The following is a 15,714-nucleotide window of genomic DNA, read 5'->3' as shown; positions in this document are numbered from 1 at the left end:
TTAACTTGTAAGGCCAAAAATGACCTAAACAATAGTGTGTTTTACTAATTTCTCAGCAGTTATGAATATAAATGTCCAGAAAAGGGCCAAATATATCCAATAACAGTCAATGTGTCCAACAAGGTTGGTGGAAGTGGAAACTGAACTAAAGACAGGACCCGGTGTAACATGTAATCCTGACTCCTTGCGTTCATTGCGCATGCACCACGCATACGCCGTCGGCTGCCAGATACGTGCCAGACGTACGACTCATTCACTCTCTAACTCTGGGGAGAGAAGAACTCGTAGCTGGCTATTTCGTCTCTCGGTGAACTCAGACTAGGGAATTTCACCCACGATAATCTTGACTAATTTATATTGCTAAGCCCCATCATTTTTATTGAATCATTTTATAATCTTGAGCTCATGTTTGGTCTCTTTCTTTTCTCTGTCATAATGTATGACAGACTTTATTGTGCATGTGGATTTTCGCCAATACCGCAGTTATCAATGCCTCTAACCCCATGTGGATAGTAAACTTTATGAAGAAAATGATATCGATTAATCCGAGGCATCCCATCGACGTATGGGTATGTTGCAACATTTTGTCACAGCTAGTCCCGTCGACGTACTAGTACGTCGTGCAATTGCAAGGTTCATAATTTGCACAATTTTAAATTTTTGTGCGTGATTTTTCGTACATATACACGGGACACCTTCCTCTATTCCTCTGCAAGATGCCAGGCAGGGACAATGCCTTACACCGCATAACCTCCCCACCCACTCCTCATGCCACTGTCTCGGCAATTCATCTGTTACCAGTGACCTCGCCAAGAAAGACATTCAGGGCCAGAGTGATTCCCCAGTCGATGACAATGTGGAGGACAAAGTTTACAAAGCATTAGAGGAAGAAACAGTCAGTAATGATGATCAGGTAATGTCGCCAAAAAATGGTCAGGTATGTTGATGAGTTAGTGAGTGAAACAATGCTTATAATGCCTATATTACTGTTTGAAAACCAACATACTCTCATACTGCATGTAAATTCATACCAAATAAATAAATAAATACCGTTTATGAGTGTTGTAGATTAGTTACCCTCCCATAGAACTCGTTTTCCTTGGAGCCAGCCTGATAGAAAACCCAGTAAGGTAAGGAGGTACTGCTACCTGTATCGAGTATTTTAAAGATGAGCGATTTCTCTATGAATTTTCGATGTTTCTCACCAAAAGCGGAGGTTTTAGCCAAAAAAAAAAAAAATCAAAATAGCTCAGGATTGGGGGGGTGTCTGAGGTGCGAAACAGCTCGGGACGTGATGGGTTAATGTAATCAATGTAAATGTTGAAAATACCCAAATACAAACCTAATTCACTGTTGGAACATGGAATTGTATGAAATAATATTACTGATATTTCCATGCTGTTTCCACGAATGGGCGGGAACAATGATAGTCGCCCATGATGCTAGGTACTTTTCGGAATTCCGGCCTCAGAGTCTAAGGAGGGGGGGGGATGGCATCGTGCCCCCGCCTCCTCTGGCTGTGCCCATGACTGCATCATCAGCATACCTCAAGTTTGAGATATTCCATCCATCACCATTCATTACTAACCCCATCTCTCTTTATCCATTACTCGTGTCTTTACTTCTCTCTTCATCCCATCCATATATTTATATTGAACAAGCATGGGGACATCACACAACCTTGTTGCACACCCACAGTGATCACGAATCATTCACTTGGATGCCCATTTACCCTTACGCATGCTTCACTACCATCATAAAAACTCTTACCGTCACCTAGCGACTTATCATCTACACCATTCATTCGCAAAACTTCCCATGATCCTTCTCTGTTTACTATCTTGTATCCTATCTCCAGATCCATAAATTTCATAAACACCTTATACTCTTTCTCACAAGCCTTCTCCACCATCTGTCTCACTCCAAATATCTGATCCACACATCCTCTGCCGCACCTAAAGCCACTCTGTTCGTCACTCACTAGGCCTGTGTGTGTGTGTGTGTGTGTGTGTGTGTGTGTGTGTGTGTGTGTGTGTTGATTCATCCTCCTCCATAGAGAAGAGTGGACACGGGCAGATGAAGGAAGCCCGTCAGAGATTAAATCGATTGTAATACCTGAGGGCTCTATGAGAGCAGCTGAGATGCAATAAAGTTTAGGACTGCAGACCTCGGAGGATCTGAACCTAAACTGTCAAACAGTCGTGACTCGAGGCTGGCGGAATGGTCTGAGTTATGTACACCTCCCTCAGGTCGACGTACAGTTGCCTGTAGAGTGGAGCAGAAGCGTCGTTGGGGTCAGCTGGCGTAAACAGGTCGAGGAGAATCTCCTAGAGGTCAGTGTCGTTGCAGGAGGCTAGATGGGCGGCCGCAGCAGAATCGAGGGGCGGAAGAGCGTTGGTGATGTGCTGGGCAATGGGTGGAGGCTTGCCCTGGTGCTTGCCCTTCTCCTTCTTCTTCTTCTGCCTTTTCTTGGGTGGAGATGACACTGGAGCCTCAGCAGGAGATGTGGCACGTGGTGATGGGAGAGGAGAGTCTTCTTCCTGCATGATGGAAAGAGCAGGAGAAGCAACTCTATGGCATGGCTGCAGGCGGCAATTGTTGAGACTCTGGGCTGTTGGCGTCGGTGGTATCCATGGCAATGGCAGAGGTGGTGGTGGAGGAGGCTGTCGCTCTGTTAAGAGGAGCGTCGAGCTGCAGCCTTTTCCGCGGTGTTGTGCGGGGTCTGGGAGGTTGTAGCGTGGCGGAACGACGCTCCTGACGAGGGACTGATTGTATATCACGAGCGAAGCTCTGTGGGATGACAAGGCACGGCAGCCTGTTCTTCTCAAACAGCTGTGGGAGGAGAACGAGCATCGCTGCCTTGTCATCGCCAGAGAAAGCATTTGCCATCGCGATGCACATGGCGACAATGGTATCCACATCCCCAGTACATCGGGGATCCACAGGCCGGCGCCCTTGGGCCGTGAGGTGCCGCCGTGCATAGGCAGAGCCTTGCACAGCTGCACCTCCCGGTTCAGTGACGTTTCTAGCCTCGGGACCCTTCAATGACTGGTGAATGTGGAACTCCACTGTCTCACCCTGGCGTAACGAGAGCGAGGGGTGCCGTGAAGAGGGAGCAGCGATCTCTGAGCGATGCATGAATACATCGGCACCAATATCCTGGCACTGGATGAACCTGTACCCCGCCCTGACGTTGTACCACTTCACGGTGCCGGTGATGGTCTGCACTCCTAGTTCAAGCCCAATGCTGCCAGTATCAGCCCCCCTCAATGGGTCATGAGCTGTGGCAGAAGTAGAGGCCATGCTGGAGAGAGGAAGTGTTGCTGCTGGACCGAGAATGTCACTAGGCCTTCTGACACTCTCTTATATACCTTCCCTAGAAAACTCAAGACATACGTCAGGATAATCCTTGCATTCACTTCGCTCACCTTTATTTTCGCACAGGGGGTACAATCACAACCTTTTTCCACTTTGCTGGCACAGTTTCACTTATCCATGCCTTCTTGCATATCTCCAACAAGCACTTCATTCCGCTTTCTCCACAACACTTAATCATCTCTGCATGCACCTCATGAACCCCAGCCGCTTTCCCATTTTTCAGCCACTTCACAGCGTTCTTCACCTTTGCTAGTGTCACGTTTACTAGCACTGCATTCTTCTCTGAACACCCCCAAAACCAATCATGTTTACAGTCGCTCTGCTGTCTCCATTTCCATTCATCAGACTTCCAAAATACTCTTTCCATCTGGTCCTTATTTCATCCCCATGGGTTAATATTCTGTCACTTACATCCTTCACACTTTCACATATTTTTTCACTGCCTTTTCTACATTTCAGCACCCCTTTCCAGAATAACTTCCCATTTTCAGAGTAATTTGCATTCATTTTTCTTCCTAGATCATTATTTTCCTCCTTTTTCCTCTTCACTAATCTCTTTATGTGCTTCTTGTTCTCAGTATATTCAGTTCTTTTCTCAATCGAAACTTTTTCCTGAAACCACTCTAGTCACTTCTTCCTCTTTTCCATCACAGCTACTTCCATCACAGCTACCTTAACCTCTTCATCCCACAATGCCGTACCTTTCTTCTTTGTTGTTAGGTACTCCTGCCATACCACACACCGCTTTTGCATTCCTAACTAAGCAGTCCCTATATGTATTCCAAGGTTGTCCGGATCCATTTCATTCCAATGCATTGATTCCAACTCCTCGCCTATTTTAGCCCTGTATGCATCTGCCATTTCTTTGATACTCAGCTTCTTGATTTCCAGTCTCTCTCCCTGACTGCTCCGCTCTCTCCTGGTCCTCATCTCCCCTCTCAGCGTGATCATGCATACCGCAGTCATATGATCTGATAAACCTCCACATCGTCCTCTAACTGCCCTCGTATCTGCAACACTTCCCAGCATCGATTTCTCTGCAAGCACGTAATCAGTCAGGTTCCTTTCAGCATGGTCTCCACTCCCACTACACCAAGTACATTTTCATGTATCTTTGTTATATATATTTTTTATATATTATTTTTCTTCACTTCCTTTCTAATGCTTTTTTCTTCGACTCTTGTTTCTAAGTCTTTCCTTACTTTCACCATTTCAGCATTAGTAGTTTCTGCATAATCTTTATAACTTTGCATACCTTCGTTCACCGGGGTTATGTTCTCTTCAGTATCACTATTTTAGTCTATTAGACTACTTGCTTGCCTAGTTGTTTTTCCTCCATAATACTCTCATGACTAACAACTGTACTTGCCATTTCACCGATCTCCAGGGAAACAACCTTTTTCCCGGAGATGCTGGTAAAACACTTTTGCATCATGGCTCCTTGTTTTGAGATTTCCATCTGTATTCTCTTGCTGATGCTTCGGCATTGCCATTGCAGAACCCATAGATAAAAACCGTATCTGCATACTCCACGTTTGTAAAAGTGAATGGCATTGTAGTGAAATGTGGGTGAAACCGTCCCTGGAATACCTAGCCCTTCCACACTCGCCTAGCCCTTGGCGGGAACTGTCAGTTGGAGGCTTGGAGCTCTGACTTCTGAGGTACCTCATCTCGTATCACTGGTATGCCATGTTTACTTCTTCAATAGTAGATTTATTTGTCACTTTAAAGCGACATACTCTTCTATGTAGAGGAATTACTTACCTGACGATTAATGAACGACTAGTTAAATTCAGAATGAGAACAACGTGTAAAATTTAAAAGAAAACTAAGTAACTTGGCAACACATCAAGGTCGCCGCCAGCCCGCCCGTCTCCCGCTGACATGTCTGTCAGATTTGAAAATTTCCCCACTTGTAAACCATTACATTAATCACTTACAGAGTATTTTATGCTTAGCATTGCATAAGCTTGCATTTCCCAGAGTTTCCGGAAAAACTCGTGAATCGCCCTGTATGAATGATCATATATATGTGCATGTAGTGATTATATATGTATCTTTATACTTGCATACCTATCCTGCACATATAGTACGTCCCTGGCTACATGTGCGTGAATATAAACGTACTGTATATGAATGTGGCATATGTGCCTCTCTCTTCATATGTATGTATGTCTGTGTGTCAGTGTATCCCTTTGCTCATTCCTAAACTTCTAATGATGATTACTGTAACTACTGTACTTCGTCCCATGTATGTGTAATTGTATCTCTTTCTTCATAATTGTGCTTGTAATGATAATTGCTTCCATACCTTTTACACCATATATCTTCCAATGTAACCCTTTTGCTCTCATGCACCCTTCCCTGCTTGGCCTTCAGCGACAATGTTCCCCAAAGTGTTGGGACTTGTTCTGACTGGAAAATAATGAACCTAAAAAAAAAAAAAAAATCCAATTCGTAAATATATCACCACATAGTAAAGCCATGCATCCTTTGTAACTGTGAATAGTAATAGCCTTTTCATAGCCTACTATCCGTGTTGCTATATCTATATTCCACTATGATTTTTTAAATCATCTAGTGTCTGTACAGTGGTAAAGTGTGCGTTTCCGTACATTGAAGAACGAGGGTTCGCGCCCCGCCTGGCTAATAACTTTGGGAGCGTTCTTCTGGCCACGTACTGCTTGGCGGACATATGGGGTGCTGTGGTTGAACCTGTGTCGCATACTATAAAGTATGCTTTCACCCAGTTGGCTTGAGCGGGCAGATTACACTTGGTTCACAGACTACACACACATCCAAAGCCACTCCAACACTACAGTTACACCTACAACCACTTCTCATCCTACATACAATCTCTGCCAGACAGCTTAAGCCACTTGGTAGAGAGATACATTGGCTGTATCGTCCCCATTTCGGTCGGGATAGGCCGGTCCTGCAGTGGACACTCAAACGGCTGATGATGATGATGATGATGACGATGACATATATATATATATATATATATATATATATATATATATATATATATATATATATATATATATATATATATATATATTTTCCTCCCTTACTACTTTTCCATATTTTGTCATTGTCAGTGTGGCGGATTTCCGTATATGGCGCTTCTTTCTAGGCCTTTAATCGCAAAAACAAGAAATGTAATTCGTCAGCATCACAGTCAGCTGAAGACTCATATTTATCGGATTCTAATTTGAATCTGAGTTGAGTCTTTAATATCAAGCAGCACTCAGATGAGTCAATACCAAATTGAATTAAAGATGAATTAAAACCTGAGTGTGATACTCCCCTTGTGATGCCTCGTTGTACTTCAACTACACCTATGTATTAATCTGAAGAAGCCAATTCTTAAATTAGCTCTCAGTTTCTCGAGGCTTTAGAAACGTTTTTCGACCCTTATACTGTTTGTCCTGACGCTGGAAATTTCCATTCTCGTAAACATTACTCAGGAAGAACTTTTCCAACTCCTCCTCATTCACTCAGTTACTAACCCTCCATCAAGCATGTCTTCACCTCCAGGTACAACAATTAAGGTTTCGTCACAACGCCATGTCGTACACGAATTTTCAGAATAGGATGAAAATAATAGCATTCAAACTTAACTCTCAGACTGTGAAGATGTTATCCGCAATGGTAGCGTTACAAGTATACAGTAGAGGATGAGATTCCTTTCATCCGTTCACATGTAGTCTCTCTCAAAGCATCTGCTTTCAAAGCTGCATCTCGAATCAACGGCTCTGATAAGTTCAAGCTGCTTTGATCAGTACTGCTGGAAAAAGTACAGCTGGCTGTTTGTGTTGGATTTTGCGTATGTATAACAGGGCCATAGAAAACACTGGATCTTGTCATCATGTCAGAGCTCAGTTACGAGCTTGGGATACAGGTTCCGATGTTTTAGAGTGCTTAGAAAATTTTGGGTGGTATAATGATGACAATACAGCAATGCCTAATGAAAACGTGATAAACATGATTGGGTACATGGAACTTATTCTGTCTTCGTGACAAAGACAGAAAGTCGCTATGTTTGAGTATAAATCCACAGACGTTTTGGTTGAAATCTATCTATCTATATACCTAGGCTGCTTCCCCCAAGGAAAGGGATGTAGCCGAGACAGGACAACACACTCCCCATTTACTCATCCATTCAAACACATTCATTCGCATCTTAGCCCCAAAGGGGAGAACGGACAGATCCTCACCGCACCACACCGCACAAGGGTCAACTGCGCAATGTAATCAGTGACATCCGCAGCAGGGCCCGACAGCAGAACTGGTTTACCCCTGCCACATTATAACAGACCCATCCCCTTACCCGCACCTGACCTGACTAGCTGATCAGACCAAATGCGGGAGAATATTCCCTCAGGGCTGTGTCATCACTTATTCATTCAGTTTCTCTCCATTTATTTCTGTCATGCACAGCCACTCTTCCTTGCTCAACAGACATCCCTCTCGCATCCAGCGCTCTCTTCACACTGTCCATCCATCCTATTCGTGGTCTTCCTCTCAGCCTTACACCTCTCACATCAGATCTAGTTATCTTTTTCACCAATCGCTCATTATGGTTGAAATAGCAGAGAAAATTAAGTTTGGAGGCTCTTATTCATACCCAAGTGCCATTGCTTCAATAACTACTTCCAGTGGAAATACTCCCGTTCTAGCCACCACAGGAACGAAACCTAAGAAAATGCCATTTTGTTCTGAGTGCAAGAAATTTGGTCATACAATAAATAAAAGTTTCTTTAGGAATGACCTGGCAAATTCGCTTTCTGTCTCGGTTTCATGCATCACTCGTCCTCAACGGGATTCATCTCAGTCATTCTCCCATTGGGTTCTTGATGCAACCAACACCATTCAGTTTAAGATAATACAAGTCATACTCCACTATGTCGTGGCGGTGCTGAGTGGTGTGTTGTTCGTCACTCATCTGGGCATCATACAGACCAGTGCTCCGTTGTTCTCCAACAAAAGACTGAGTATGCAAATCATAGATCACGTCACTCGAGGGAAGATCAGCGACGTCAGTCAAACGATCAAGGATAAACACTTCAAAATGGTCCACTGCCGCTTCACTCATAGTTGCACTACAAAAGGTGGATATTTTGTCCGTCCCTTGGCATGCCAGCAGATGTATGTTATCACTTTGACTAACGCAAGAAAGCCTTGGTTTAATCACGCTTGTTCTAATGCTGTCCACAACAAGGAGAGGGCCTACAAAAGGTACTGGAGCCATCCTACCCCTGAATCACATCATCTTTACGTTTCTGCCCGGAATTGTGCTAAGTCTGTTCTTCGCTCTACTAAAAATAATTTCATCCATACTAAATGCTCTCAACTCTCCAACTCGAATTCTTCCTGCTCCTTCTGGCACCTTGCCAAAAATCTTTCTAACAACTTTACCTCATCATCCTTCCCGCCCCTTTTCTACTCTGATGGTTCTGTAGCTATTTCTTCTACTGATAAAGCAGATCTCTTCGCACAGACTTTCTCCTCCAATTCCACCTTAGACGATTCTGGTTCTGTTCCTCCATCACTTCCCCCCTCTGACTTCCTCATGGCTGACATTAAAATTTCTTCAGCTGATGTATTTTCTGCCATCACTGGCCTCAGTACTAACAAGGCATATGGGCCTGATGGGGTCCCTCCTGTTGTTCTCAAGAACTGTGCTTCTGTGTTTACACCCTGCCTAGACAAACTCTTTCGCCTTTGTCTGTCAGCTGGTACCTTTCCTTCTTGCTGGAAGTTTGCTCTCATTCAGCCAGTCCTAAAGAAGGGTGACCACTCCCAACCTTCCAACTATCGTCCAATTGCTTTAACGTCCTGTATTTCAAAAATTTTCGAGTCAGTTCTTATCAGAAAAATTTGAAGGCATCTTTCCTATCACAACCTTCTTTCCGATCGTCAGTACGGGTTCCGTCAGGGACGCTCCACTGGCGATCTTCTCACCTACCTTTCAGACTCCTGGTCATCCTCCTTTCGGGACTTTGGCGAAAGCTTTGCCATTGCACTTGACATCTCAAAGGCTTTTGATCGAGTCTGGCATAAATCTTTAATTTCCAAACTGCCCTCCTACGGTTTCTATCCTTCTATCTGTGCCTTCATCGCTAGCTTCCTTTCTGGTCGTTCTATAGCCGTTTTTGTAGACGGCCATCGTTCTTCTAGATCTATCAACAGTGGTGTTCCTCAGGGCTCTGTCCTATCACCAACTCTCTTCCTTTTATTCATCAATGATCTTCTAACCTGTACATCTAACCCTATCCACTCATACACTGATGACTCCACCCTTCACCTTTCCATTCGGTTCCCGCAACGCCCATCTCAACAGTTACTTCAAAAAACGAGGGATGAGGCTATGGCACAACTAATGTCTGACTTGGCTTGTATCTCTGACTGGGGTAAAAATAATATGGTTGTTTTTAATGCATCTAAGACTCAGTTCTTACACCTATCAACCTGACAAAATCTTCCACAGGTATACCCAATAATGATTAATAATATTCAGCTTAATCCTGCATCATCCTTGAACATGCTTGGGGTTTCATTTACTCGGGACTTATCTTGGAAAGATCATATTACATCTCTTGTAAAATCTGCTTCCAAGAGATTGGGTGTACTAAGCCGACTCCGCTCTTTCTTTACCCCTGCACAATTGTTGACTCTATACAGGGGTTTTATCCGCCCCTGTGTGGAGTACAACTCTCATGTGTGGGGAGGTTCCCCAAATACAGCTCTTCTCAATAGGGTGGAGTCAAAGGCTTTTCATCTCATTAACTCTCCTCCTCTTACTGACTCCCTTCAACCTCTGTCTCTTCGCTGCACTGTTGCATCTTTATCTCTTTTCTATCACTACTTTAATGGTCACTGCTCCTCTGAACTGTCTGCTTGCATTCCTCCACCTCTACGATGGGCGCGTAGCACCTGTCTGGCAGCAAACTCTCATCCCTTTTCTGTCCAACTCTCTAATGCAAGAGTTAACCGTTACTCCCAGTCTTTCATTTATGCAACAGGTCAACTCTGGAACTGTCTCCCTCTGTCTGTATTTCCTGCTGCCTATGATCTCCAGTCTTTCAAACGCAATGTGTCCAGGCATCTCAAAATGATCGGATCTTGAATTTGGCTCTCTATTGTATTTTGTTTTTTTCTTGGAGGGAACTGTTACTGCGGGCTCATGGCCTTTGGTTCCTTCTTCCTCGCATAAAAAAAAAAAACTCACTATGCGTACAGGGGCGTGCACTAAACTTATATCCCAGCCATCCTTAAATGGAATAATGAATCGAATGCCCCCCACCCCTCCGCACTGGTCCATCTGTCCACCTGACACCCAGTTGTTTGGTGTTACTGGGGATCTCTTAGATGTCGTTGGTATGGTTACTCTTGCATTTAGAACGTCGTGTTCTGCTCAACCTACTAGTGCAGATTTTCACGTAACTAAGAACCTTCTCTTACCTGCAGATGGCCTCCTTGGTCAAAAAACTATGGGCCATTATGACACTGACGTTCATCCTAGTACGAATTCAATTACTTCTAATCAAGTAAGTCATAATGACTTGTCTCCTTCCAGACCCTTACTTCATTAGGGTGTCATTCTGATGGCTATTCTTTCACAGAGTTCGGTGAGTCTGTCTATGGAGTCATCGGATTAGATCAATATTCCCTTAGCGCATGTGACACTCCTCCAGGTAGACTCAGTGACATCTCGAATGCGAGTGGCTCAGACTGGACCTTGCTTTTGGCTGTGCTGTCCGTGGCCAACGACTCCTCAGTCAAACCTTTGCAAGAGTCCCAGTCCGGTTGAGAGATGTGCATGAGGGTACAGATGTGGTGTGCTTGAGTGAGACAGTATGTGTGAATGATTTGTCACTTGAGTTCACCTTAAGGGCCAGTGGTCTGACTGACGTTCTTGCTTTTAATTGGACTAGTGTCCCTACTACACTGAAAGATGGCTGTTGTTTAGTTAGTTTCTTGGCTTAACATACTGAAGTCCAAGAGGTGCAGAGTAACTTCCCTATTGCTTCAATTCAGTCTACCCCACAACAGCCCTTTGACAAGAAAGAGTTAATAGCACCCCATATTAAAATTAGTGACTGCCCTCATGATAAAGATTTTGGATCTTCTGAACGAGTTTTCTGGCTTTCTTACCCTTCCAGGCAAGCCACTGGGTAAGACAGATTTAATACAGCATCATATTTCCCTTAAGCCAGTGACTCATCCAGTACATGTTCCTGCATATCGCCTCCCACATAAGCAAAGACAAACAGTAGAGGATGAAGTATCAAATATGTTGGCTCAAGGAGTTATCACGCACTCGACTTCCCCATAGAATTCTTTTTTCTTTGTTCCAAAGAAAGATGGTGGATTTAGTCCTGTTTTTGACTTCCACTGCATTAATGATGTAACAGTCTCGAACTGCTACCCTCTGCCCATCCTTCATGACATACTGCAGGCTTTGGGTAAGGGAAATTCTGTTTTCAGCAGTCTTGACTTACACAGTGAATACTGGCACATTTAGTTAGATGAAGTCAAGACAGATAACAGCTTTTTGTACTAATCAGGGTCATTTTGAGTGCCTTCACATGCTTTTTGGGCTGCGGAATGCACCATTGATATTCCAGCATGTTATTAATACCTTGTTTGCTGGCATACTTTGTAATACTGTTCTTGCTTACCTAGATGATCCTATTGTCAGTAAAGACATTGAAAGTCATTCCTCCAAGCTTTGTAAGAACCTTCACAAGCTCCAAATCGCTGGTCTTAAACTAATTCTCCAAAAGCAATATCCTGAAGTCAAAAATCAAATTCTTAGGCCATGTAGTAGACGGTGTTGGTATCTGTACACTCCCAGATAAGATTTAGGCAGTCAGAGACTTCCCAGTGCTGACCACGTTAAAAGTTTCTTAGGTTTAAGTGGAAACTAATGCTGCTTCATTAAGGGTTATGCAACCGTTGCATCACCCCTCACAAAACTTTTGAAGAAAGATGTGCCTTTTCATTGGCGATCTGCACAGGATAAAAGTTTCAAGGATATAAAGGCCGCACTCACGAATGCACATATTTTAGCTTTTCCTGATTATACCATACCATTCACACTGTGTATGGACGATTCTTCACTCAGTTTGGATGTTGTACTCATGCAGCAAAATACTAGTGTCCGCTGGCATACCATTCCTTATGCTATCCAAGTTCTTAATGATGTAGAGAAACGTTACGTTGCAACTCATTTTGAAACCCTAGCTGTTATTTGGGCTCTTAAGCATTTCCGTGATAACATTTTGGGCTCTAATATCGCTGTCTACACTGATCATGCTGCAGTTACTGAAATTTTCAAGGGCAAGAGTCTTATGGGCGAACATGCTCGATGGTATTTAACAATCCAAGAATTTGAGGCTACATTTAAATATTTTCCAGGCCGTGCCAGTATAGTTGTTAATTGGCCCAGTTGCAATATGCCTGTTTCTGTTGTACCACATTTGTCCAATTGCTGTCCACAAACAGTTAAAGAAGAACAATGCAAGGATCCCCTGTAGTCTAAAGTCATACATGCTCTAGAGTTTGGAGATGAAACCACTCTCCCTGACTGACCTGTTCCACTCACACAATTTCAGTTATACCTGGATACACTTTATAAGTGTATCAGATTATCCAAGTCCCCAGTTTTCCAACTTGTGGTGCTTTCCACTCTTAAGGAGTCCGTTTCTCTATGGTGCATGATGTTTCACATGTGGGGCATCCTGGGAGAGACAGATGTTTAGGTGAGGCCAGAGATGCATTATTGGCCCACAATGATGAAGGGTATTGTTAAGAGGCGAGATTTGCCAGGTGTGTAGTCGAGAAACTTCTCAACGTTTCCCGATGTTTACCATAGGTTCTGGTACGAGTCAGATTTGCCAGTTTGCCTGCTGTTTGTGAGTGTAGTTGTCTCGTAAGTTATGCATTAATTTTTGTGCTCTTTTTCTTTATAATGTTTTATTTATGTGATTGCTTGTTAAATTATGTAATTTAATTTATGTTTGTATGTTAAATAATTTACAGTGTTATGTAATATAAGAAAACTCCAACATGTTTTGATGTCTCCTAGCTGGTAACTGCTAACTGTTGCCCCGTTGAGTTTGTGCTACAAGTTTATCAAGTAATGAAAGGCTATGTAAGTCAGTTGTCAGTTCAGAGTGAGTGTAGTGCAGTGTCCGTGAAGACAGTGAAGTGTTATTGAAGTTTGTATATCATCAGTACTTGTGAAAACAGTGAAGTGTTGCTGGCAAAATAGTGAAGCGTTGTCAGGCAATAAGTGTAATTACAGTTAGTAAAGTTTGTATAGCTTCCATGCTTGTGAGAACAGTGAAGTTGGAAAGCATAAGTGTACGGTACTTATTTGGAAAATAAAGACATTGAACTTAAGAAGCCAGCGTTTATTCACGATGCATGAGATGATCCTGTGTACTGTGCACCAAAAGGCTGACTCAGGAGGAACAACTCATTGGGCTACATCCTTCCTATACTGTACTTCTGCTGTTGGAGCCTGTGGCAGTGTGGGACGGGGACGTAACACTGGTGTCAGGAGTGGGATTATTAAGGGCTGCAGTTGGGCTAACCTTCGCCATGGAAGCAGAAGGTGTGCAGACAAATTCTTGAGCTGGGCAGGAGGAGCAAATGTCACTTGCCACAATTGTGAATCTATTACAGGCACAGAACGAAGGACAGAAAGACCTCAAAGAACAATTACAGACATAGAAAAAAGCCTTCAAAGAACTATTACAGGCACAGAAGAAAGAACTCAAAGAACAATAACAGCCACTGGAGACAGAACTCAAGAACAATTACGGGCACAGAAGAAAGAACTCAAAAATCAATTATTACAGGCACAGAATGAAGGACAGAAAGAACTCTAAGAACAAATACAGGCCCAAAGTGAAGAACAGAAAGAGCTCAGGAATGAAATAAAAAAACAATTGCAGGCACAGAACAAAAAACAGAAAGGAGGATATGAACAGCTTCAGGAGGCATTACAGGAGCAACATAGGGAAGTACAACTGAGGGTGCAAGGACAGCTAGATGCATTCATGGGGGAAATGAAGGAAGAACAGCAACAGCTAAAGGAGGAAGTAGATGTCAAGCTTGAGCAGCAGAAGTATGAGGTAAGGAATAATGTGATAGAGTGTAACCAGCATGTAGACGATCTGTTGAAGACATTGGTGTGCAGGCAGCATGTAAATAACCAGTTGAAGCATGTTGTTGACCACGTGAAGATAATTAGTGAGAAAGTGGTGGCTGTAGAGAAATATTGCATTGCTGAGCCTCAGGTTAGTGTACAGGGAGCATATGAAAGGAATGGACAGTGTATGGTGAATCTTGACGGATCCCAGGCATCTAAAGGTAGTGTCACAGGGTTGAATAATCAGAATGCAGAAGGTTTAAATGGCCTTAATTATGATGCCCCAGTTTTTAGGCCCCAAACCAGTGACGTGCATGGCTATAATGGGGGTCCAGTTAAAAAGAAACCTCAGGAATTTGATGGTAATCTTGAGAAGCTTACCGTGCACAGTTTGAGTTACTTGCGGATCAGAATGGTTGGGATGATACGCAGAGGGCAGTGCAGCTTGCTACTAGCCTTGAAAGTGCTGCGATGGAAATTCTGGGCCAGACGTCAGTGATGGAGAGGAACATTTATCAGTCCCTAGTGAAGGCTGGTGACGAGAGGCAACAACCAGCCAGATTTTCCCAAGAAGTCCCACCACTGAGGAAATGCAGGGGTACTTTGATGAATAGCGTGCAAGAAGACGGAAGAACAGACGACATGCAGTCTAGTAGGAATGGTAATCATGGGAAGAAATGCTGCCATACTGCAGTGATGGGGCCAGCGTCAGATGAAGACCTGAAGAGGATGGAGATGGAGGATGCAGATTTACAACTAGTGCAGCAGAGTACAGTGCGACCATCATTGGAAGAAATTTCCAGGTAATGCCCTGCAACCAAGAGTTGCTGGAGTCAGTTGGACCTTCTTCGTTTGAACAACGGACTACTGGAGCATCAGTGGGAGACAGCTGATGGCCTCAGCAAGTATTGGCAACTGGTGGTTCTGAAGAAGGTGAGGTCCGAAATATTGGATGAGTCCCATGACCAGATCACTAGTGGGCACCTGAGAGTGAAGAAAACTCTAAGCCAGCTGTGACAGAGATTCTACTGGATTGGTATGCGTCAGGATGTTGAAGAGTAGTGTTGGGTTTGTGATGTGTGCTGTGCCAAGAAGGAACCCAACAAACGTTGTTGCGCCCCTCTCCAATTGTACCAAGTGAGTGCACCGATGGAAAGAGTCACGGTGGA

The sequence above is a fragment of the Coenobita brevimanus genome, chromosome 14, assembly GCF_032717465.1.
Source record: "Coenobita brevimanus isolate Jiangsu-jjx chromosome 14, ASM3271746v2, whole genome shotgun sequence".
Taxonomy (NCBI): domain Eukaryota; kingdom Metazoa; phylum Arthropoda; class Malacostraca; order Decapoda; family Coenobitidae; genus Coenobita; species Coenobita brevimanus.
This window is presented reverse-complemented; position numbering follows the sequence as displayed.